The 25,716-nt window shown below is 47.3% G+C and overlaps 1 pseudogene; it reads right to left on the reverse strand.

Moving 5' to 3' along the window:
* Positions 1-20,759, reverse strand: part of LOC120845975 — a 79,935-nt pseudogene extending 59,176 nt beyond the window's left edge.
* Positions 20,760-25,716: the final 4,957 nt, after the last annotated feature.

Below are 25,716 nucleotides of genomic sequence, written 5' to 3' on the forward strand. Positions count from 1 at the left end.
CTTTTTTTTCTTTTGAGCAGCCGTGTCGGCCGCCCAGGAGTAAAAAAAAGTCTTGTGGGGGGAGAGGGTGAGCCGGTAAACGAAGAAGCGGCCACTATATAACTGCAGTCGGCGTCCCTCATGATGTACAGATGCCCCTTCGAGCGTGGACAACTTTTCAAAATGTGGCGTGCTTGTTCGTTGTCAAATTCATTAAAACTTCTATAGAGAATCGCCTGCTATATCAAAGTGGTAGACAGTTTTTTGAGAGTTTGATATAGTCAGGTTTGACTGTATTATGTTGCCCACAGGTAGGCGAAATCAGATAGAACGTGGGAGGCCGGGCCGAGTGATAAATTGACTGATTATCAGGCTCGACACGACATAACCTCTTGTTCACTGTTGTAGTTGTGATTTTATTATTTTAAGGTTTTTTTTATGAATAACTGCTTGTGTATTTCTTTTTATGCACTGCAGGTTTTATCACGCAATACCGACTTGCCGAAGCCATCATCTTAGCCATCCAGATGTGCTGGCAAAAGTGGCATGGAAGAAAAGAGCCATGGACAGCCCAGTCTGCATGAGAATGTTTGTGAGTGGTGCATGTTGGGAAAAAAATAAAATAGTAAGTTCCATTCTCTTTGTAGTTTTGTTTCATGGCAGAATGAACACCTAAACCTGCAAAAAATTAGCAGTCTTTTTGCACAATTTGCTAGCTGTTGTCATCAGCAGTCCTTTCTGCATCTAAATTATATCGTGCATGCATGACCAGGTCACCCCAGAAGACACTAGGTCGGCCGGATCACATCAGAACACGTCAAGACACTAGAACACGTCAAGACACTAGAACACGTCAGGATACTAGAACACGTCAGCACACTAGAACACACCAGGGCACCAGAACACGCCAAGACCCGTGTCTGAATTTCCGCTCTCTTGTAAACGTCAGAAACACACCAGACCCGGGCTGGCGGATTTTTCAATAGGGATTCTACATGAAAACTTTGATCTTGTAGTGTCATACTCCATCTCATCACTCGACTGTTGGTCGGTCTGTACCTTGAAAGTTCTCCCGTACAAAAACCACTTGAATCCTCGCAATGAGTTTGCGATCCGGTGATATCGTCCCTAGTTGAAGAACTGTTCAAAAACTGTAAGCTATTACTGGACGCTAAGTCCAAGAAGAAAAGAAAACGAAAAATCACAAACTTGATTCCAAATAACTGGCCTGAAAGTCGCGAGGTATCATCACGAAAGTTCGAAAACCCGAAGTTTGTTTAGAGTTCGAATACCACGTATAACTCACTTACCAAGTGGAAGTTTAAAAAGAAAACACTGAAACCACCATGGCAAATGTCCGAAATCGAAAGACGAAAAACAAACAAAAATGAAGCAGCTTATGACTTGCAGCGAACGCTGTCAACGTTCTGTGTACATTGTCCTGTCAAAATTTCAGTATTAAATCGGCATTCTAAATCTAAATTAGCTAACCGCCCAACCTGGGCCTTCGAGCTGACCAGCTCGGCGCAGGACCTAACCACGTTTTGGCGTCACACTCAATCTGTGCTAGGCTGGCCTCAGCCGAATCGGACCCAACCTCCGAGCATTTAGTGCTTCCGGTTTGTTTTAGTGTCCGCACTTGCTTCCGCATCTTCTGGACCACGCGTCTCTGACTCCTGCTTATCTGGCGTGCTTCCTGTCTCACCCCAGTGATTTCTGCTAGGCGACGAAGCTTGCGCACCTTGAAGCACTCTCTCCGCCCTCCTCTGATCTGCACTACGTAAGACATTTGGCTCTGTGGTCCTCCCGCAGGAACAATGCTGCGTTTTGTTCCACGAGATGCAGTCATACATTTTTTAGATTCGGACTTTTCGCAGCTATCTCGTTGTCGGGATTCCGAAGCATCACCGGCTAGAAGCCCCGCCCACAATGCATTGGTTGCGTCCTGCACGCTCGGTATCTCAGTTCTCGCCGTTTCTGGGGTGCAGCTTAAACCTCCGTAAGGTTTCAAAGCCTCCCCGAGTAATCTCATTTCCCTGGCAGGCGCCTCTGTGTCTGCACTCAGGGAACGGGGGAGTGTTATCGAGTCACCCTCAGGTTTCTCATCCGCGTTTCGCTCTTCACCTGATGCGCACATTCCATCTTGAGCTGAAGTCACTATGGCTTCCAAAAGCCCGATCATCTCTTTCAGGCTACGTGATTCTGCCTGAAAACACGACAGTCGTGCGGCCGTCTCTCTTTTACATTTCTGCATTTCTAAGGAATCTCCGTCACCTCCATTTTTCGTCTCTTGCCATAGCATTTCCCATTCTTCACATTCCAGCTCCCACTCTTGCTTTACGAACGAAAGGTGACCTTCTAGCCACTTCTTCAGTGACACCTCGTCCATTTCCAAGGACTGCCCGAGTTTCGTTACCCTATTGAGTGTGTCATCTTTTCTCATCCATGTTCTTTCGTCGTCCACAAATTTCTTCAACTCTGGCCCAGCATAGTCCAGTTCCTTTTCGACAGCCGCTACTCTCTCTACCTCCATGACCCTGGATGCCTTTCGCCTTCCGACGCTCCTCTACCTCTCAGAAGAACAAGACGTCAGAATGGGCCATTATCCTGGCAGGCTCGCCAATTGTCACGTTCCTCCGCGGGGAAGAGGGCATGTCGAAAGACGAAGCGACACATAAGTAGACGAACACAAATTCATTTACTCACAAGCACAAAAGAAATCAGAACAGAAAACAAAATTATAAGCGGAAGTGAAAGGAAAAAAAAATAGAGTGGTTAAATAGCTACAGTCAATACAGACAATCTCGGTCGCGCGCTGAGAACACTCACAGTCTCGAGCGTCGAACTTGTTTGGAACGGAACGCGACCTTGTTCCTCGATGTTACGGGTGTGGATCCAAGCTTGCTAGGAGCTCTAGGCCTTCCAGCACCGGTTCGATGGTGTCGCTTGACCGACCAGGTACGCGGCCTGGGTTGACAGGAATGTTGCGAGGACACCCCTTCGCGTCCGCCTTCGAGCTCGAAGTCGAATGCTCCGGGCTTCTGGTGCGAGCAGCAGGCACGACGTCGCTTCGGCTCGATGGCGGCGAGAAGACCTGGAGCGGAGCCAGGGTTCACCAGGAGCGAAGCCTGGGCTGCCGGGAGCGTTCGCGTGTCAGCTGCCACCCTTCAGGTTCAGTCGTCGAATCTCCTGCGCGAGCTTCTCCTTTCCCTTTTGCTCGAGCTTATCCTTTCCCTTTTGCTCGAGCTTGCCCACTTCTTCGTCTCTCGCTTTCACCGTCACTTCAGGAACGTGACAGATACCCTGAACAGACAACGTTGTGGTGGTATCAGTCAGTGTGCGGCTGCTAATGTTGACTGTAATTCCGAATTGATCCAGGGAATCAGCGCCTATTATGGCCTGTTGTAGGTCCGCGATGACGAATACCCATCTGAACGTCCGCTTGAGCCCAATGTAAATCGTCAGGGAACGTTGACCGTATGTGGCTATTGCGGAGCTGTTGACTGCCCGAAGAGACGGTCTAGTCGGTTGTAGCTTGCGGTCAGCAGGGGAAGCAGGTAACACGCTGACCTCCGCGCCAGTATCCACGAGGAACAGGATGCCTGAGAGAGTGTGGCGAACATAGAACAGGCGGCTGCTGGGTTGGCCGGGATCACTCGCCGCCGTTAGTGTCGGGCCTCGGCATTTCCCGTCCATGAACAGGGGTGGGTGCAGCGTTTTGCTTGGTCACCAAAGGTGCGATGGTACCAGCAGATGGACCGGCCACCGAAGTTGGTAGTGCGGCGAGAGGGCGATCGGCCACGAGAAGAACTGCGCGGCCTTGATCGATCTGGTCGGTCCTGGGCAGGTCCGAAGGCGGCAATGGCAGCAGCCAATTGCTCGATTTTCGATTCAATTTTGGCGGCGGCCGTTTCCCACGATTGTGAAGCAGGTGTTGTGACAGCACGAACAGCCGGAGCGGGGTAGTCAGCGGTTCGGTCTGCTAGTATTGCGAGACGATCCAGCGACATGTCGTCTGCAGCGGCTAGGATCATTCTCATGCCTTCTGGTAGCTTTTGTAAGAAGAGCTCACGCAGGATTGCGTCATGACCGTCGTGGTTATGTGAGCCGAGCAGTTGACGCATCTGATGGAGGAGCTGCGACGGCCGGCGATCACCAAGCTCTTGTGCGGTTAGCAGCTGTTGGATCCGTGAGCGCTCTGTTGCCATTGTCCGAGTCAGGAGGACAGACTTTAGATGGTCGTACGCGTTGTCGGGGGGTGTTTGCGACAGCACGTCGTCTATTTCGTCTGCAACCTGGGGTGGTAGGCTGGCGACGACATGGTAAAAATGGGATATCTGCGTAGTGATTTTTCGCAGATGGAAGTGCGCCTCCACCTGGGTAAACCAAACCTGAGGGTTTTTTGGCCAGAATGGTGGTAACCGCAGAGGCAGAGTTCCGGTCTCTTGAGTCCCGCTTGCTTCGTCAATGTCGCTGTGTGGTTGAAGGGTGGGTGGACCGGTGTTGCCAGGTTGGCGGCCGGTCGTGCCGCTAGTGCCCGGTTGTCCTTCGTCGGTCATGATAGAGTAGTTCGGTTGATCACGTCCGGGTCACCAAATCTATAGAGACGACCGACCAGGTTGATGTCCGAAATCCAACTGGGCTTTTTATTCTAATCCCCTCGCGCCTCGACCTTCTCTTCTTTTTCCAGAGATGTCATAGTGGCGCGTGGCCACACTAGTGTTGCAAAAAAAAAGTCATAAACGAAATGTGATGTTCACGATCATTACTTTTAATCTGTCACGAAAATAATTGACTCGTAATATTAACTTGCTTAGGAGGGGTGGTATGGCTCGAGACGTTTGCTCGTTATTCGAGGTACCTAAGCCCGCCACTGCTCTGGTTTATTTATCTTTGTCCGTTGGCCATCAGAACCGTCCCCGATAGCCCGAAATGACAGGTTTTGAATCCACTTCGGCAGTCCCGTAAACTGATGAAAGTTACCGAACCCGTCCATGACAAGCAATAAAACCAATATAGACGTTGTGAGCGTAATTGCGTAGCCAAAGATACCGCGGAACTGGTTTGGCAGCCAAAACAGCAAGGCTAGTTCGTCCAGTAACGCTTCTTCTACCAAAATAAATGCAGGGATCCTACTCAACAAATAAAATGTACGTACCATATAATGCATAAGAAATCTATTAGGCGTGTATTTGAGCTTAATATCAAACAAACAACTAACCCGATCGATGTGTTACGAAAGGCTGCTCCTCCAACATTGAAGGTACGACCGGCTAGCGCCGAGCAGATTCACCGCGCCACAAATGCCGCTCAAAAGTCCGAAAATGAAAAATCGAACCTCAAGGTGTAAAACCTGGCCCTCCTGTTTCGAAAAAGAGGGCAGCTTTTTATACGGGCAGCGCCCAATTGGAATAAAAAATGGTCCGGGATTTCCTCCTATTCAACAGGAGGCCATGATTTAGCAAAGCGCGCCCAGCTGGGTTCTGCTTGCGAGCTAGTCCTGGTATCTTGGGGGAAGCGCCAAAGAATTGCCGGTGTGGTTTCGCGGGTTCAGGTTACTTCTCTTGCTGGCTGAACTCGGGAGGCGTGCAAACAGCACAAAGAAAAACCTTCTGTACAGAACAAATAAACTTTGGCTTGGGATCGTAGAATAAATGGATTTTAGATTCTAAAATAAGGTTGCCAAACGTGAGTCCCAAAAGGTCACGCGTATTCCCCGACAATCTGCCATTCGCAACCGCATTCGACAACCGCATTCGCAACCGCTTCGGAAACGCAGGTCAACCGTCAGTGTGAATGCGCCATTTAGTTGTGTTCTGTATATGTATGTATATATATATATATATATATATATATATATATATATGTATATATATATATATATATATATATATATATATATATATATATATATATATATACATATATGTATTAAAATTGCAATGGCGTAGCCCGAAAACTTTTTTCAGAAAAGGGGGGGGGGATGACAGAAGTTTGGGATGTCCATGACTTGAGGTGCGGTGGGGGGAGGGGATGTCAAGGCGCATGTGTTGAATACAGCTTCGGCTGTATATCAGGGGGGCAGGAGGGCTGAAACTGGCGCGTCGCCGCCACATAATATTCGTTTATTATTATTATTATTATTACTATTATTATTATTATTAAGAAGAAGAAGCTCCCCTAGCAAGACAATCTTCGCGGTGAGTATTAACATCGCACGCGGCCCGCAGTCTCTAAGTAGGCTTTTCCACACCTCCACGTGCGCGAACTTTTTACGCCCTGATTGAAGCCGCGATCCCCATGGCCCCAACGGTTGAGTGCGCTAAATGCGCCCAAGTGATTCAGGCCGATGGAAAGCACCTGGTCTGTGCGAACTGCAGGAGCGCTTACCATCTTGGAAAGCTCTGCGCCGGAGTTTGCGATTCGACGTTTACCACCATGGGCACGGCAAAGAGAGAAAAATGGGTCTGCAGATCATGTCGCAGCAAGGATAGCCGAGGAGATCCCAGTACACCACCATGCAGCTCCTCCCCGGAAACGGGCTTTTTGATGACTCAGCTGGCATCAGTGAATGTGAAGCTGGAAGCCTTACTTTCCCTGAAAGTCAGCGTCGACTCGCTGCAAACGCTCCCCGCCAAGCTTGATGAGCTTCTCCTGCTTAAGCCTACTGTTGAGGAACTCAAGTCAACAGTTAAAGACCTCCAAGCGTCGGTAGACTTCTTCTCTGCACAATATGACTCTCTCCTGAAATTGGCAACGTCTAATGAACTAGCGGTGAAAACTCTTCAACATGAAATCTCGGGCCTCCAAGCCACAGTTCGGTCTCAAGCTACAGAGATCTCACGGATTCAAGCTGAACAAAATGACAGTGAGCAGTACTCCCGTCTTCCAAACTTAGAGCTGCACGGTTTGCCCTACTCTTCTGATGAGAACCTTATTACCTACATAGCTGAGCTTGCGAGTAAGCTGTCAATCGATAATTCGTTTCACCCTTCTGACATCCATGAAATCCATCGCTTGCCAGCCAAGCGTGACGGAATTCCACCAGTCCTAGTTCGGTTTTCTTCAGTTAAAATGAAGGAAACTTGGATGGCTAAGCGCGGTACACTTCGTTTGCTAAGTCAGAAGGGTTGCCTACTTAAGCTCTACTTCAATGACAACCTCACTCGAACAAACAAAGAACTGTTTTGGCAAGCGAGGCAGAAAGGCAAGGTGCAAGGCTATAAATTCGTATGGGTGAAAAGGGCCAAAATATTTGCCAAAAAAAGCGAGAATTCTGAGCTGGTCCGTATCAACCAGCTAGCCGACATTGAGAAGATTGTATAGACTCACGATGAATTTTGCTGAAGTGTCAGATTTTAACGACCCCTGTAGTTTTTTTGAAGATCCACAAGAGACGTTTTGCACAGTGATACATGTAAGTATTAGGAGCCTCAATAAGCACTGGAATGAATTCAAAATAATTTGCAAGGAAATTTGCCCCTTAGTTGATGCGTTTATTCTTTCTGAAATTAATATTGTAGCAGAAGCGACAACTCAATTTTTCCTGCCAGGATACACTAGCATGTTCACCACTCGACCATCGCGTAGAGGTGAAGGGATAGCAGTTTTCGTTCGCGACACCTGGTCCGTCACTCACCTTGCAGTAACCTTCAGTCATGCTGAATGTATTGCGCTCAATATCACGAATTCGATTAGCTCTGTCTGCATTTTAGCAATATATAGACCACCTTCGGACAACGTCCGATGTTTTTTGGACGAGTTTGATGCTGCACTTCGGCAGTTTGCAACTTACGATCATTTATGCGTTTTAGGAGATTTTAACATTGATACCTTAACCCCGTCAAAGTCCTCAGTATGCACCTACCTCAACACTCTTTCTGCTAATGGGATTTCCAACTTGATAACAGCTGCCACTCGAGAAGAGACTCTCTTGGGCAGGCTGGTTGCTTCGTGCTTAGACCACATCAATCTAAGAACTTGTTCAGAAAAAGTCCTATCGGCGGTTATTACACAGAAGCTAGCTGATCACTATTTTGTTGGGTGTCGTTGGTTCTGTGATAATTCTTCTCCCCTGAATAGCTTGGCGGACACAAAAATATCAGTCTTTGACTCCTCTAAGTTTGATGGCCTTGTTTCTTCCTTTGACTGGAACGACTTTCTCCAATCATCTACATCCACTGATATTTACCAAAAGTTTGTGCAGGTTTTCAAGGCATTTGATGCTTCCTCCAGAAAAGAAATATACGTTAAAAGACGCCGGCCTGACCACTACTGGTTGAATGCAGATATACCTGCAGCAATAACAGAAAAAAATAAACTTTGGGCTCGGCATAGGCGCACTCCTAACAATGCAGAGCTTAAATCAAACTTCAAAACTTGTAGAAATATGGTTACAGCGATGATACGTTCAGCTAAGCGCAGATACTTTTGTAAAAAGTTCTCAGAATTTCGCTCAGACATGCGCAAAACGTGGCTTCTCGTTAACGAATTTCGTGGTCACTCCTCCAGAAATTCAATCGATAATGTATTAAAAAGGTTCTTTGGCTCTAATCTGTCAACGGTTGTAAGGGATTTTAACAGTTTTTTTGCGACCTTTTCTGGTACGACACGAGATTCTTTCATGACTTTCGAAAATGTTGTAACGGCCTCCGCTTTCCTTCCGCCTATGATAGAATCAGATCTCTCTTCATTGTTATTCAGTTTCAAACCATCAAAATCACCAGGCATCGACGGCATTCGAGTTACTGATCTTCGTAGAAATTATGAGCTTATTAAGCATGTACTACTTCATATGTTGAACGGCTTTATTACGAGTTGCATTATTCCAGACGAACTAAAGACCGCTATAGTACGGCCCTCGTTCAAAGGCGGCGCAGGGAGTAAGATTGAAAATTACCGCCCAATTTCTATTTTGCCAATTATTGCACAACTTCTTGAAAAACATGTATTCCATACTATGACATCATTTCTAGATTTACAGGATGTAATTGCACCGAGTCAGTTTGGTTTTGTTCAAGGAAGGGGAACCCAGCCATTGCTTGAAGATTTTGCCGATTTATTATTTTCTGGTTTTGAAAAAACATCTTGTTTGCTGTGCTCTCTTTTTAGATATATCTAAAGCTTTTGATACCGTTAGCCATTCAATCCTTTTGAAGAAGCTTTATAGCTACGGATTTCGTGGTCCGTTTTTTTCTTTTCTTTCAAACTACCTATCAGATCGCTCACAACTTGTAATTGCAGCTGGGGCGCGGAGCCCGCGAACAACATTAAGGGCAGGCGTACCACAAGGCTCAATTATATCTCCTCTCCTATTTAATTTGTTTGTTAATGACATTTACACTTTTCTTTCCCAAGCCAAACTTTATCAATACGCGGATGATACTGTAATTGTTACTCGACATATTAACTTCGAAGATGCTGCCCGCTCACTGCAATGCGCTGCGACTGTAGTCATGGATTGGTTTCAACGAAATCTTCTGGACGTTAACGTAAACAAGACTAAGCTTATTTGTGTTCATAATCCTCTTAAATATGTGTGTCTTGATTTCCCTTTCCTTTTACATAACTCAAACTGTGTATCTTGCAAGTGTGTTCCTTTAGTATATGTTGAATCTGTAAAGTACTTAGGAATCTTGTTTGACTGCGGTTTAACTTGGAATGCTCAACTCACGTCCCTCTGTAAAAAATTAAGGAGTACTTGTTGTCTGCTATATAATACAATATCACTTATGCCTCTCTCAGTTCGCAGACTAGTCACCCATGCTCTTGCATATAGTGTGTTACAATATGGCGTTACGGTGTTTGGAAACTGTTCCGGCTTCTGGCATGAGAAAATTGACTGCATTTTAAAAAAATATTTTGAAAAGTGTTTCTTATTGCATGCAACTTCCCGATGGTACTGATCTCTTTCAACATATACAATTTCCCTGCCTCCGAACACTTTTTATTCAAACTGTTATCTTACGATACTTTTGGACAGATCAATTCAAAAGAAAAAACGTTGTTCTTCGTTCTCTTCGTTTTCAAGAGACTTTCGAGATACCTTTGGAATGTGTACACGCGAATTTTACGTGCCTGAACTCTTTAATAATCTGCCTTCTGAAATTCTACAAGCGAATTCACTGCGTCAACTAAAGAGAATGCTGAGACTTCACCTACTGGGATGAGATGTCGCCTAGCGTGTGCATATTTTGTTAGTATCAGTGTGTATGTGCCTAATTACTGATTCAGTTTTGTACATCCTAAAGTTTTTCAGTTTGTTTTACTGATGTGTGTGTGACGAACTTTACACTGCTTTTTCGTGGACATATCAGTTTTTTTTTTTTTTTGTAATTTTTTGGGCGGCATCGCACAAGCCATTTGTTGGCTTTGATTGCCCCTGCACTCTTGTATGCTTTCATGAATGTGTTCTGAATACAAGTTTATTATTATTATTATTATTATTATTATTATTTTTATTATTATTATTATTATGAGTCTTCAATAAGGCTCACGTTTAAGCATTTGTGATTCGTGCCTTAGCGCCTAGAAGGGGCAATCGACTCCCATAAAGAATAAGAGAGACGCCGGTTTCTTCGTGTTTGTTGATTTGCTCTGTTGGTGTAAAGCATGATTTCAAAACGAACAAAACTGTAAGAGACGAATGATGTCCAACTGAGGGTGAGGCAGAGGAAAAGGAGGGGGGGGGGGGGGGGGTGAGGGCACTATTACTTTATGGACCCGCCTTGGGGGGAGATGACATCTTTCATTCGCCGAGGGACGGATTAGAACAACGCCGACGGCAGCTGGTCATCTCATCGCAACTTCTCCGATTCCTCACTCAGTGCAGCCCATAGGGTCTCTTTTGAAGAGTCCTGTAGGTTCCTCTTGACAAGCGTTCACTTCAAAAGGCTCCAGACGTTCTCAATGACGTTCATGACCACACCACCCGGCGGCAAGGGCAGCTGACGGATTGTCGATTCCTCAAGGCAGTCCTCGACCTTCTGTGCGCAGTGAACGGGAATACGGTCATGTTGGAGCCAAAAAAAACCCACTCGGGAATAGTCCGTCTAAGATGTATGGACGCAAGACCTCTCGCAGGATTTCGACATATTTCGAGGCCGTAAATGACCCCTTAATACTATGAAGAGGTCCCCGCCCACTGCTTGATATAGCGCCTCAGACTTGAGCACATGAGCGGCCACTGGCGGCTATCGCCTGAACGTATAGAGCGTCATAACTTAAATCATAAACATGAACAGTTAAAAGATATGCTGAAAAAAAATGCAGCGAAAAATATCAAAGTGAAATTAATGTCACCTGCATCTGACCGGCCTCCACACTTGCCGCTTCTGGTTCCAGCAGCTACTGAAGCTCGACTCGTCAGTGAATAGTACCAGCTCCAACTCTGAATGGTTCTACGCCATATGCGCCTCTGCAAATAGAAGACGGGCACTGCGGTGGTAGAAAATGAGCCGGGGCTTCTGGCATGCGATACGACATCGCAAGCCAGCGTATTTAATTCTACGTCGCACAGTTGGCTTAGATGCCGAAAGCTGAAGGGTGCTTTTTACCTCCCTCGCACTCATGAACGAATCATCAGCGACGCACCCGAAGATATTCATATCATCCTCTTCTGAAGTCGCAGGTGGGCGCGATCCACTTGGGGGATCTTCTAGGCGTCCTTTGTCGCGATACGCTTGAATGATGCGATTGATTGCAGAGAGCGAAAAATTTGTCAAACATAGAATATCTCTTTGGGAATGGCCTGCTCTTGGGAGTGATACTATTCGTATCCGGTCTTCAAGTGGGACTCTTTGCAGCATGCTAGTCAAAGAATTCTGCGGTGCTTTTCCTCTCTAAATGTTTCGCTGTGCAGCGACGATATGACAGCTGAATGAAATAATTGATAACTTACGTTTTCGGTACTCATCTATCAGACGCCGAGCGAGGGAATTGTTATAAGAGTAAATAGGCTGACCGGCGAAATTGCTGCGGTGTTGTAGGTACAGCTGCGACATAGACCTTGACCGGAGCGGCCTCCCCTGCTTGGACTGTTCCATTGCGTGCCACGTCATGGAGCCGTTTTTGTCGGCTGCCGCCAGGGTAGCACTCCCTCCAGATAAGCCACGGCTCGCGCGTTCCCAATAACTTTGCTGACGACTGTAGTACCCGTAAGGCATGCACTCCCAGCACAAGAAAGTAAACATATTCGGCAGAAATCTGCCTGGTTGGGTGAAAGTTAAAGTCCGAACTTGTAGCTCCAACCAATATTTGGAAAGGCAACCCGACGTTTCAAAACGAACTCGGTTTCTTCTTCAGGTGTGACTGAAGGCACACGGGAAAGCAGCAGATTCTAACCTCCTCGTCTTCAAAAACAAAAATAAAAGAAAAGAAAAAGAAATTAAAAATGAGAAATTAGGAAATTGGAAAAATTGTAAACTAACTTTTTAGTTAAGGAGATGGTCACCTCTTGAACTTTTTCGTCAGTTCACGGAGGCATGTGCGTACACAAGGGACCTGTTTTGGTTTCCTGGAGTATGCTGGATTTTCCACGATTCCAAGAAAAGTCGTCTTCGAAAATTGGGCTCTGTGTCCACCACGTGCGCGTTAGCAAAGTCAATGCGATGGTCTAGGGTATTGCAATGTTCGGCGAAAGCGCTGCGCTCACTGTCAAACTTCCTCATGTCGTTCCTCAATGAAGCTACTAGAGTAGCCATTTTTCTTTAGGTCTTCAAGAAGAAGATCATAATCGAAGATCTAAAGAAAAATGGCTACTCTAGTAGCTCCATTGAGCGCATCGCCCGACACCAAAGTCTTGCCAGACGAAACCAGATGCCAGTAGAAGAAAGACGGCCCCATGGAGTCGCGCGCATCAGGGTTCTCTACGTAAGAGAACCCGCGAAGCGCTAGCACGAGTACTGGGAAAGGGAGCTATTCCGGTGGCCCACAAGCCCACGTCCAGACTGGGAAGGATTATGCCAAGACCGGAAGATCGTCTACCAAAAGAAAGAGCGCAGGGCGTGGTTTGCACCATTCCTTGCGCAGAGTGCCCCTCAACCTACATCGGCGATTCGAAGAACTTCCACGAGCATATCCGCCAACACAAGAAGGAAGTGCGGAAGTTTGACAGTGAGCGCAATGCCCTCGCCGAGCATTGCGACACCCTAGATTATCGCAATGACTTTGCGAACGCGTACGTGGTGGACACAGAGCCCAATTTTCGAAGGAGACTTTTCTTGGAATCGTGGCAAATCCAGCATACGCCAGGAAACCTAAACAGGTCCCTAGGCGCTTTGCCCTCTGTGTACGCACATGGCCTCCGTGACCTCAGTAAAGAGTTGAAGAGGTGACCGTCTCCATAACTAAAAAGTTATTTTACAATTTTTTTCAATTTCCTGATTTCTCCTTTTTACAGCGGAGCGCTTAAGGGCTAGGGTCCCCAGGATCGTGTCCGGTATGTCTACACAAACCTACCTGGACAGCTACCGCCATCTATAAGCGACGGCGGCAAGCAATCAACCAGTATGGTTTCCGCCGTCGCTTGAAGATGGTGCCAACCTTTCCAGCTATGATAGAAGGATGGATAGTTGGGCGCGTTGGTGGGAATTCATCGTAGAAAACAGCGCTAAAAACAGACGACGACGAAGAAGTAGCACACAGTGTATCGAGTACAGCTCCGCTGGTCTCTCCTTCTTCTCGAGAGTGGAAAGTCGGAACGCTTTTTAATTTCTTTTCCTTTTCTTTTCTTTTCGTTTTTGAAGGCGAAGAGGTTAGAAGCTGCTGCTGTCCCACGTGCCTTCAGTCACCCCTGAAGAAGAAACCGAATTGGTTTTGGAACGTCGGATGGCCTTTTCAAATATTGGTTGGAGCCGAAATTTCGGACTTCAACTCCCAGCACAAGTTTCGAGTACTCAAGGCGTTGCGATCTATGCTGCACGCCAAAGCCCGCGGCCCTTGTTCCAGCGCATGCCGGCCCGGCTGCCTCAAAAGAATGTTTTAAGCGGTGTGACGTAATCATAGCACTGAAATTTTGCTAATCGTTAAAAAAAAGAAGGAAAGTGCAATATTATTAGCGTAGCTAATATCCTTAACCTCTTAATTTTCCCCAAAAAATCTTCGACATTCTTCTTTTAAAAAGGCTTAAACAAAGAACAACAAACAAAAAAGAAAATCTCAATATAAATTGAAAAATAAGGGCGACACAGCGCATCCTAATTTTAGAATGATCGGACATGAATCGACTGTGTCCACTCTGTGCTGACGACAAGCTTCGAGGTTCAGCCTTAAAAGGTCATTTTGACTTCCTTCAAAATGACCATTGCCATCATTCACACGGTTTAAAACACTGAAAATAACGTTATGCCTAAAAAAATAAGATGCATTGTCTAAAATAAATTGCGGTATCGCAACTTGGTCCATGCCACTGTGGCATGTTTCGATTACTTAGAGGCAACGTGTATCTTGGGTGTAATTGATCTGCGTTGGACCCCAAACGTTTAGGTATCAATAAGCTGACATTTCGTACTCTGAAATTGCTGTGCGATAATTTTCGCAAATATTTTTTAATCAGTATTACACCATGCAATTGGGTGGATTCCCAGTAAGGCGGCAAAGATTCTCCACGTCGTCACTTTTAAAATTATGAACTCTGTATGTCTCTGTGAAATACGGCAGCAGTGCTTTCCATTCATACTTTGCGCAAACCACTTCTAATGAAGAACATGACATTGCACTCTTATACTTCTTACAACACCCGGCGTTTGACCCATCGGATCCTGCCGCTTTTAAGTTCGGCATATGCGCAGACGTTACATTCGGCTGTTTAGGGTGTACATTTTGTTCACACTTATCCATAGTGAACAAATTCGAGGCGCCACAAACTTGAGGTGAAGGGAATTCCAAAGACTGAGACAGAAAGCATCACGGATCTGATATTTCAGATCGGAAATCTAATTGGAGGGCAAATTACCTTGACCGACATCGAAACTTGTCATTGCGTTCCGACTCGGGAGATGACGAAAAGTAACGTCATAGTCCATTTTCAAAGGCAGCAAAAACGAGACGCTGTTCTCGATAAGGCAAAGAAAAGAAAGATTACATGCCGGGACCTAGGTCTTCCAGATACCATGCCTGTTTACGTAAACAAGCATTTATTCCTCACCCTGAAAAGACTACTTGGAATGGCAACGTCACGGAAGCGTGAGATGCAATGGCGATACGTTTGGGTGCGAAATGCCAAGATACTGGCTCGTAAGGCAGACAATGCCCCCATCGTTACAATCTCCGATGAAAGAGATCTTGATAAGATCTGCTAGCCGAAAGCTACTTTTATGCAAACTTTAATGTTTGATTTTTTTGTTCCCGATGTGGCTGGAAATCTTAGAATGGTGACCATAGAAGTCCTAAACCGATATTTAAAACAGCGGACTAACAAAATCATTGAGCTTATTTCACCTAAATTTGCGATCCGCCAGATTAAAAGGCGAAGACCTCATGTTCCTTCTTGAGTCACTATAGATACCATTTTTGATGCGGTCATGCTCAGCCAAACGTGGTACACAGATGATGATTCTTTCTTTGTTCTACCGGGCTACAGTCATTTCAACCTTAATCGGGGTTACGGTCGTGGTTGCGGTGTGTCATTGCAGACTCGTGTTTCTGGATTTGACCTGCTCAGTGATTATTCTATTGTGACGCCGGACTATGAAGCAGTTTGTATAAACAAAATCGTGATATTGCCACGGTCGTCGGCAAGCGACCGCGTGCGTGGCCGAGTGTCAGATCGATCTTGAAAAGGCGTTCGATCGCGTGAGGCATGACGTAATGCTGAAAATACTAGCACATGTCAAAGTAGGCACAGTAATGTCGACGGGCGTGCAGATGGCCTACCAAGGTTGCGTAATACGATTAATTATAAATAACGCGGTAACTAAAGTATACCAGTCTTATCTTCTGTAAGACAAGGCTGCCCACTGTCGCCATTGTTGTTTGCGTTGTACATAGAACCGCTTTGTTTAAACGTTCAAAACAGTAAAATGATTTACGGCTTCGCGCTAGAATCAGTGGAAATCAAGCTGCTGGCGTATGCCGATGACGTCGCCATATTTTGTACGGATAAACAAAGTGCCAACGAAGCCGTTGCAGCCACTAATGAATTCTGTGATATTACAGGCGCTGTGTTCAATTGGGGAAAAAGTTGCGGAATATGGTACGGAGATTGGGCGACGAAACCAGATAGATACCAAAATATGAATTGGACTAGCGCGCCGTGCAAGTACCTAGGCGTTCCACTTCAACATTTTAAGAACAGCTCACACTACTGGGCAGACAAGGCAGTAGATTTAAATAGAAAGGCTACGAAATGGGCGAACCGAGACCTCTCAATATTTGCGCGAGCAACAATATGCAATATATTTTTGGTAGCAAAGATATGGTATGTTTTACAAGTAATGCATTGTGCACGCACTAACGTACAAAAGTTCCACAGGGTCTTCGCTACCTTCCTCTGGAAGTCAAGCTGGGAAAAAATGAAGCGAGACAATCTGTTCCGTCGGGTGAAGGATGGCGGAGTCGGACTTTCGCACCTTTTCGTTCGACAGCTTGTGTCGAGGACTGCTTTCCTGCGAGATCAGACCCACCCATTCATACGAACCATAATACAAACAAGACTTGCAAGCTCTTTACCAGCAGTAATAGTGAGTAGCAACCACGATGATAACACGCACCTATTTGGATTTCTAAAAGAGGTCCGAGACGCAACGCTGTTTTTACAGGCCAGGTTTTCTCTCGAATACCTGAGTATACTGTCACTAGGAAGAAACTGTCTCAAGACCTTATCGAAGTACTGTTCCCCCCACCGCTGTATCGCTCGCTGTATAGTGACAGGCCTGGCCAGGATGTTCTTTGCCGTGTCAAGAAAATGTGTGTTCCTCCAGCCGTGAAAAGGTTTTTCTTTAAACTTCACAGTAACACGTTACCTGTGAAGACATGGCTTAGAGACAGAGGCATATTTGTTCCTTGGTCTGTTAACTGCATATTGTGCAAGCAGCCAGAAACAGTGGAACATGTGTTTATACTATGCTGGGACGCAGTGTTCTTCTGGGACGTGTTGCAGCGGACGCTAAGGAAAGAGTTGTGTGTTATGCCCCACACGATTCGTTACCTTCCTATAGATAAGAGCGATGAAGTGCCCTACGACATGTTCCTTGCGTTAGGCCTCTATTCCATATGGAAATCCCGTATGGCCCACAGACATGCAGATGTAGAACTCAAAACAGTAAGAGGGTATTTCATCGAGGTGGTTGCACAAGTTAAATCAGTGTTCTGTCGGTCTGAAGAAACATCGCCCGTTTGGGCACCACTCTTTGATGATCTCCTAAATATGAAGGAATTTTAGTGCGCCCGCAAGAGGCTGGGCGGCAAATTCTTGACATCGCATACATTTGCGACGAATGAGTGTTGAATAAACTGTGCAAAAGTGTCCAATAACGAAAAAAAAAAGCGTGCGTGGCCGAGTGGTTACCGTGTTTGACTGTCGCGCGGAAAGTCTGGGTTCAATTCCAGTCAGTGGAATGCTCTTTTATTTGTTCTTTCAACATTGCGTTCTCGTGTGTTCCAGAACATTCTCGTATGATCGAGATCTGAACGTTCCAGTCGCCGAACAATCTAGGCCGATTGTTCCAGAACCCAACGCGAGTACATAAGGGACTCCACTTGCTGATCTGCAGTCAGTCACGCCACAGCGTTCGACTCTGCTGCTACGCAGACTTCGACGCTCTGTTATTACCTTTTGTTCCCTTTTATTTTTGGCACAAGTTCGCCACATTAAACGTTTATTTCTTCCCGTTTATTTATTGTTTTTTGGTCACCACCCGTGACAATATCTACTCGATTTTGTACCGCCCACCTACTGGGAACGTTGCGGCCGTTATTAGCTTCTGAGGAAATGTATTTTATTTTGTCAATGATGAAAGATGTCAGTTGTTCCTCGGTGGCGATTTCAATATGAACATGTTAGAAGACTCTTGCCTCAAAGATGAATTGATTGTTTTACTGACGTCTTATAGTTTTTGTAATGCGATTATACCCCCGACACGAATTACAAGCTAATCATCAACATTGATCGATCTTTTTGTGACCAACCATGATGAGAGCAATATCACTGCGGGTGTTCTTAGTTATCGCCTCAGTGATCACCTTCCCATATTCATGTTTGTTAAGCAAAATATCCCACTAAAAGAAGCCATAAGATCTTTAATAATACAAGATATAAGTCCTGAAACACGTAGCAAATTTAGAGAAAATATTATCATTATTGATTCGAGTCATGCGCTACGGTCTTATGATGTCAATGAATGTTATGACCTTTTATTAAACAAGCTAAAACGTGCCTACTGCACAGCGTTTCCATACAAAACAATTATTGTCAACAAAAAGTCTAGAAAGCCCTGGATCATAAAGAGCTTTTGAAACAGATGAAGAAAAAAAAAATTCTGTATGATTCTTTTCTTAAAACTCGAGACGAAGTAAAGTTGCGTGAATTCAAAAACAAATAAGAAACTTCGTAAATACGCAGTTAAAACGTGCAAAACAACGTTATTTTGCTGCCAATTTTGATGAGTCTTCTTTTAGGCATCCCGAAATTATGTGGAAGCGTTTGAACTCCTTAATTCGGAACCCGAACCAGGACGGTATTGAAATATGACCATTAATAATAGGGAAGTATCCCGTACCGAACTTAGCAATAAATTCAATGACTATTTTGTAGGTGTGGGAGGCAGTACTTATAACACTACAGCCATAAATAATTTTACCGCCTGCAATGAAACCATTTTTTTAAAATCCTACTGATGAAGGCGAAGTTTATTCCACATTTATGAATAGCCGTAGTCATGACTGTGAGGATCTCCATATCGGACCTGTGAAATTTGTGTTGGATTTGATACTTCCATCCTTAACTCATTTGTATAATCTTGTATTATCATCCGGTATATTACCGAAGACAATGCAGGTTGCTAACGTTTTTGAGAGCGCAGCTCTTAGGCGCCCGTTTCCGGCTTGAGCGGCGTCGGCGTCGCCGTCGCCGTCGGCGTAACCGCACGGTGCATTATGGGTAAACTTCCCCGCTAAATCTAGCGGAAAAATTTCCCCGCTATATTTAGCGGAGAAATTTCCCCGCTAAATCTAGCGGAAAAATTTCCCCGCTAAATCTAACGGAAAAATTTTCCCTCTAAATTTAGCGGAAAAATTTCCCCGCTAAATCTAGCGGAAAATTTTCCCCACTAAATCTAGCGGAAAAATGTTCCCGCTAAATTTAGTGGGGTAATTTTTCCGCTAGATTTAGCGGGGAAAATTTTCCCCGCTAAATCCAGCGAAAAAATTTCCCGGCTGAATCTAGCGGAATATTTTCCCCGCTAAATAGTGGAAAAATTTCCCCGCTAAATCTAGCAAAATATTTTCCCCGTGTCGTGATTGAGCGTTCCGACGAAGGCTCCCAGCCCGGCGACACTACTTTGTGCCGGGTAGGAGACAGGAACGAGGAGCCGGGAGGCGACGAGCTCAGCAAAACAGAACACACACTATATTTACATTAATTACAACATCCTTTCAGTGTTCGTACCACAACTTCACGGGTGTCCTTTCTTTATATATCCGCCTCCCATCTCGCCGTCCACTGGCTTGTCCAATCGCAGGGGCCTACGTGGTCCTCGGCAGCCAATGTGGAAGAAGTTCGTGTGCCAGCGGCCAGCCAATGCCGAAGAAGTTCGTGGCGGGTCTCTCGGCGTGGTGGCTCGCTCGCTGAAGAGTCATCCACGCGCACACACAGACACGGACACCCAGCTTGTACAAAGTTTGCCTCGAGAGCCGAGTTCTCCAAAGCTCCCGCACGAGCCGCCGGTCGGTGCAAGAGCGTGCTTTGGTCCACGTGAGCCAGGGGCACGCGCCGCTCTCGTAAACGTGGTACGGGTGTGTCGTAGCCTTTCACAATAGCTCCTCCGCCGCTGGGAAGAGTGTCTTGAAGGGGAGCAGTCCACACTGGTCCCTTGAAAGACGCGGTCTCACGGCAAGGCTGGCGACAGAGGTCCAGGCTGGAGTCAACTCTGGGAAGTGACAGTAACGCAACCCACAACACCGAACCAGACTCCGCGCGGCCGAGCGCCCAGCCCTCCATACCTTCAATCCGCCAGACCACTCTCAAACAACAATAAAAAATGCCACTTGAAAGTTCCGTGCTATTCTATCAACGAAAGACACACAGAAACTTATTTCCTACGACAGGTTGCTTTAGCGAAAGAAACTTTTGTAGACCAATAAATGCCCTCTAACGCTCAACCCAAAATAAAACAGACTCCCGTGAAAACAAAACCACATTTTAAACCGGAACGTAACTCACATAGTGTATATCCCTATTAAATTTGATCACGTCCTCCGTAATGCAATCTCTACTGAGGAGAAGACCGCTTTAAAGGAACAACGCTAACACAACAAGCTAAAGCCCAACGAAATGCAAAACTCGGACTCCCGAATAAAGAAAAGCTAATAAACTTGCCGAATAACCTAGTTGACTCAATAGCACTTAAAGAACCACCTTTTCCCTCGAAAGTCCTTCTTTGTATCTAACCCACGCCCTGTTTGTTCTTGGCATCACTCGGACTGTTCAAGTTCTTCTCCTTCGACTTGCGTGCAGGCCCGAAGTTGCAGTCTCGGAGATCTCCCTTAGTCTCCGCGTCCGACGTGACGCCAGGCTGAACCACAGGCGATGAGCTGTGACTCCGTCTGGAACCTCGCCGAGTCATTCCAGGCTCGTTGTTGCCTCCTCCAGGCTGCTTGCTCGTACTTGAGCTGTGGGTCCGTGGCTCGTTGGGACGAGGGGCTCGGAGTCTTCCCCCACCCAGCCTCGAGGACCGCTTTTTCTTCTTGAAGGGCGCTCGTCGCGCTTTCCTTGGCGCTCTTCGCAGGAAGCGTTGCTGCTAGAGCGTACAACGCTGATTCGGCGCCGCCTCTTCTTCTTGCGTCTCGGTCGCTGGATCATGACGGCCTCCAAGTTCTCGGTGGCGGATCCCCCATGCCGCGAGGACGACGACGTCCTTAGAGGCACCTGCGTCGGGCCTGTTTGGTCCCGCCCGGGCTCCATCGTGACTCCGGAGGGTCCCTTGCCCGCGCAGCCACCGCCGGTTGCAGGTCCCCTGGGATGGCCGGCTTGGGGTCTCCCGTCCTCCAACCCTGATGACGACTCGCTGCCGGACGCGCACTCGTCGCCCTCCCTGCACCTGGACTACGTGAATGACCTGGAGTCCGGGTTCCCCAACCACACCAGGCAGGTGTGGTTGATCTCGTCGAGGGAAATCTTAACCACCTCCCTCCTGGTGGGCCGCTTGGACTCCTGCGATGGCGCCGTGAGCTAGTCCTCAAAGCCGCACGCGTGCCGATCAGAGCGGTCAGGATCCTGGCTTGATTGCTGGGCCGCTCTCCCCGGCATCTCGGCGCTGCTCTTCATGAGCTGGCTGGACTCCCCCGGCGTCGTCTCTGTCTTGGCGTCGCCTTCATCCTCCAGGAAGTCGCAGCTGGACGCCCGAAGAGCCTTCTCTTCCTTTTCCCGCCGCTCGGGCGTTCGGTCGGTCTTGTACGGAACGGCGTCGGTCTTGCGTGGAACAGCGTCGGTCGTGTCGGAGGAAACATGCTGGTTTCCGGTCAGCTCGGTGTCTCCCGCTTCCATTTTCCTCTTTTCCTGACACACCAGTTCTGTTGCTGCTTTCACGTCACTCTCACCGTCCCGCCGCTCGGAGTTCGGGTCGGGCTTGCGAAGAACGCTGACGGCCGCGTCGGGAGAAAGACGCTGGTCTCCGGTCATCTTAGTGTCCCCAGCTCCCACTTTCTCCTTTCTCTGACACGCCTTCCCTGTTACCGCTTCAACGCCTGTTGTTGCCCGACAAAGAGCCTCCAACTCCCGCGCTTTCTTCGCGAGCTCGAGCTGCTCGAACTCGTAGTCGAGCCGCTCCATTTCGCGCTTATACTCGCGCTTCTCGAGCTCCCATCTCGCCGCCTCGATAGCCCTCTCGAGTTCCTTTCTAGCCCTCTCGCGAGCCTCCTCGTCGGCCCGCTTTCTGCGTTCCTCCCGCTCCCTTTCGCGAACTTCCTCCAGAGCCTCTGCAAACTCCTCAACACTGACGTCTTCGGCCTGAAGGAGTTTGATGATGTGCGGTTTTCTTTTGGCTTGTCCCAAATCGATTCCCAATTCGGTACAAACCTGCACCAGTTGTGGCACACGCAACGTCTCGAGATTCATGACTCTCTCTGTGTATCGGCACCCTTTTAGAACTCAGGAAAGCTCGCGTCCAACGGAAACACACTCGTTTAGACCGATACAATTTCCCCCAAACCCTAACAACAAATCTAATGGCTGTCAGGTCTGGCGGATTCAAGAAAGGTGGCCGGGCACTCACCCACACCGAGAGTCATGGTCCGGCGAGGTCGATCCGGCGTAGTCGAATTCCACGAAGTCGAGTCCCACGTAGTCGTATCCCACCGCTGGCAACCAGTTGTCGTGGTTGAGCGTTCCGACGAAGGCTCCCAGCCCGGCGACACTACTTTGTGCCGGGTAGGAGACAGGAACGAGGAGCCGGGAGGCGACGAGCTCAGCAAAACAGAACACACACTATATTTACATTAATTACAACATCCTTTCAGTGTTCGTACCACAACAACTTCACGGGTGTCCTTTCTTTATATATCCGCCTCCCATCTCGCCGTCCACTGGCTTGTCCAATCGCAGGGGCCTACGTGGTCCTCGGCAGCCAATATGGAAGAAGTTCGTGTGCCAGCGGCCAGCCAATGCCGAAGAAGTTCGTGGCGGGTCTCTCGGCGTGGTGGCTCGCTCGCTGAAGAGTCATCCACGCGCACACACAGACACGGACACCCAGCTTGTACAAAGTTTGCCTCGAGAGCCGAGTTCTCCAAAGCTCCCGCACGAGCCGCCGGTCGGTGCAAGAGCGTGCTTTGGTCCACGTGAGCCAGGGGCACGCGCCGCTCTCGTAAACGTGGGACGGGTGTGTCGTAGCCTTTCACAATACCCGCTAAATCTAGCGGAAAAATTTCCCCGCTAAATTTAGCGGAAAAATTTCCTCGCTACATTTAGCGGAAAATTTCCCCGCTAAATCTAGCGGAATATTTTCTCCGTCGTCTAGCGGAAAAATTTCCCCGCTAAATCTAGCGGAAAAATTTCCCCGCTAAATCTAGCGGAATATTTTCCCCGCTGCCTAGCGGAAAAATTTCTCCGCTAAATCTAGCGGGAAAATTTCCCCGCTAAATCTAGCGGAAGAATTTCCCCGCTAAATCTAGCGAAAAAATTTCCCCGCTAAATCTAACGGAGAAATTTCCCCGCTAAATCTACCGGAAAAATTTCCCCGATAAATCTAGCGAAAAAATTTCCCCGCTAAATCTAGCGGAATATTTTCCCCGCTGTCTAGCGGAAAAATTTCCCCGCTAAATCTAGCGGGAAAATTTCCCCGCTAAATCTAGCGGAAGAATTTCCCCGCTAAATCTAGCGAAAAAATTTCCCCGCTAAATCTAACGGAGAAATTTCCCCGCTAAATCTACCGGAAAAATTTCCCCGATAAATCTAGCGGAAAAATTTCCCCGCTAAATCTAGTGGAAAAATTTCCCCGCTAAAGCTAGCGGAATAATTTCCCCGCTAAATCTAGCGGAAAAATTTCCCCGCTAAATCTAGCGGAATAATTTCCCTGCTAAATCTAGCGGAAAAATTTCCCCGCTAAATCCAGCGGAAAAATTTCCCCGCTAAATCTAGCGGAAACATTTCCCCGCTAAATCTAGCGAAAAAATTTCTCATCAGGTCAGGTGACCCCCCGAGGTCACGTGACCCCCACGTGACCTTGGCGAGGGGGTCATGTGACCCCTCCAAGGTCACGTGACCACGCCTCCCCCCCGATAACACGTGAACCTCAGTACCCTTCCCTCCTCCTCCTCAAGAGCTGCGCTCTAACAGGCGTTACAGCGAATTGTAAACGGCTTGCATTTTTTTTTATAAAGGTGGGGATAGGAATGATCATGGTAACTACCGTTCGATTTTCATCCTTTCTATTTTTTCAAAGCCCATTGAAAAAAGTATGTGCTCTTAACGTTGCAATTTTCTGCGCAAATACTCCTTGTTGACGGAATCGCGATTCGGTTTTAGGAAACATACATCCACAGAAACAGCTTTACTAGTACAGAAAGAATTAATATTAGCAAATCTTGAGAATAATCTTTTAACTTTAGGGATTTTCATATATTTTAGCAAAGCGTTCGATCAAATAAACCACCACAATCTTCTTGACAAGTTAAAATGTTACAGTATACGTGGTATTCCCTCATCACTTCTTGCTTCCCACTTACAATATCGCAATCAATATGTTCAGATTGGAAACTCGTCATTCAACATGCAGCGCATTTTCTCTGGGGTTCCACAGGGAAGCATATTAGGTCCCCTGTTGTTTATTATTTACGTCAGTGATATTACAAAGATAGAAACTTCCGCCAAGCTGATTGTGTATAAAGATGATACCAGAATCTTTTTTTTCTGACTCAAGAGAAGACATATTGTCACGGGTGGTGACCAAAAGAAAACAGGAAATAAACAGGGAGAAATAAACGTTTAATGTGGCGAACTTGTCCCAAAAATAAAGAAGGTAACAGAAGAAAGCAGAGCGTCGCGCGCGTCGAAGTCGGCGTGTCAGCAGAGTCGAACGCTGGGGCGAAACTGACTTGACAAGGTCGCGGGCGGCCTCTTATCTAGAGTGCGTCGCTATCTCGAAGATTCGGCGAAAGCGGCTCGAGCGTCGCGTGATCGGGCGAGAATGAACACGCACTTTCTATAAAACAAAAGCAGAAATAAATGATGGAAGTTACGTGCGGTACATGAATAAACGATAACTTTCTGGAGGTCCGTGACCGAGCGTTGCTTTCTCAGCCCTGGGCGCGGCATTATCCCCCCCTTTAAAAGTGCATCGTCCCGATGCAGCACAAAAACGGAAAACAAAAACAAAAGGACAGCAGAATTGCTAGCCGGAGTTCACAGTCCACAGTTCACTCGTCGACGAGAGTGGAGAGTCCTATCGTTCGTAATACGGCTTCAGCCGGACGACATGCACCACCTCGGGTCGCGGCTGACGTCTTGCAGATGGGCGCGTTCCGTCGGGTAGAACTTCGTAGTTCAGATCGCCGAGGCGTCGGATGATCTTGTAAGGCCCAAAGTAGCGCTTCAGGAGTTTTTCGCTGAGACCGCGACGACGAATCGGCGTCCACACCCAAACTCTGTCTCCGGGCTGGAAGTGGACGTCGCGGCGACGAAGATTATACCGGCGAGCGTCGACATGTTGCTGGTCTTGAATTCGTAGTCTGGCTAGCTGGCGGACCTCTTCTGCCCGTTGAGCAACCACCTGGGCGTCATCGCTCCCGTCGTCGACTGACTCGTGCGGCAACATAGAGTCTAGCATAGTTGTCACCGCCCGGCCATACACCAGCTGGAAGGGCGTCACTCCTGTTGTCTCTTGCACTGCTGTGTTGTAGGCGAACGTGACGTAGGGCAGCACTTCGTCCCAGGTCTTGTGCTCCACGTCGACGTACATAGAGACCATGTCGGCGATTGTTTTGTTGAGCCGCTCCGTCAACCCGTTGGTCTGCGGATGGTATGCCGTTGTTCGACGGTGTTCGGTGTGGCTTAGACGCAGGATCTCTTGGGTCAACTGTGCCATAAAC

This window comes from Ixodes scapularis, unplaced genomic scaffold, assembly GCF_016920785.2.
Source record: "Ixodes scapularis isolate PalLabHiFi unplaced genomic scaffold, ASM1692078v2 ptg000597l_1___fragment_3__unscaffolded, whole genome shotgun sequence".
Taxonomy (NCBI): domain Eukaryota; kingdom Metazoa; phylum Arthropoda; class Arachnida; order Ixodida; family Ixodidae; genus Ixodes; species Ixodes scapularis.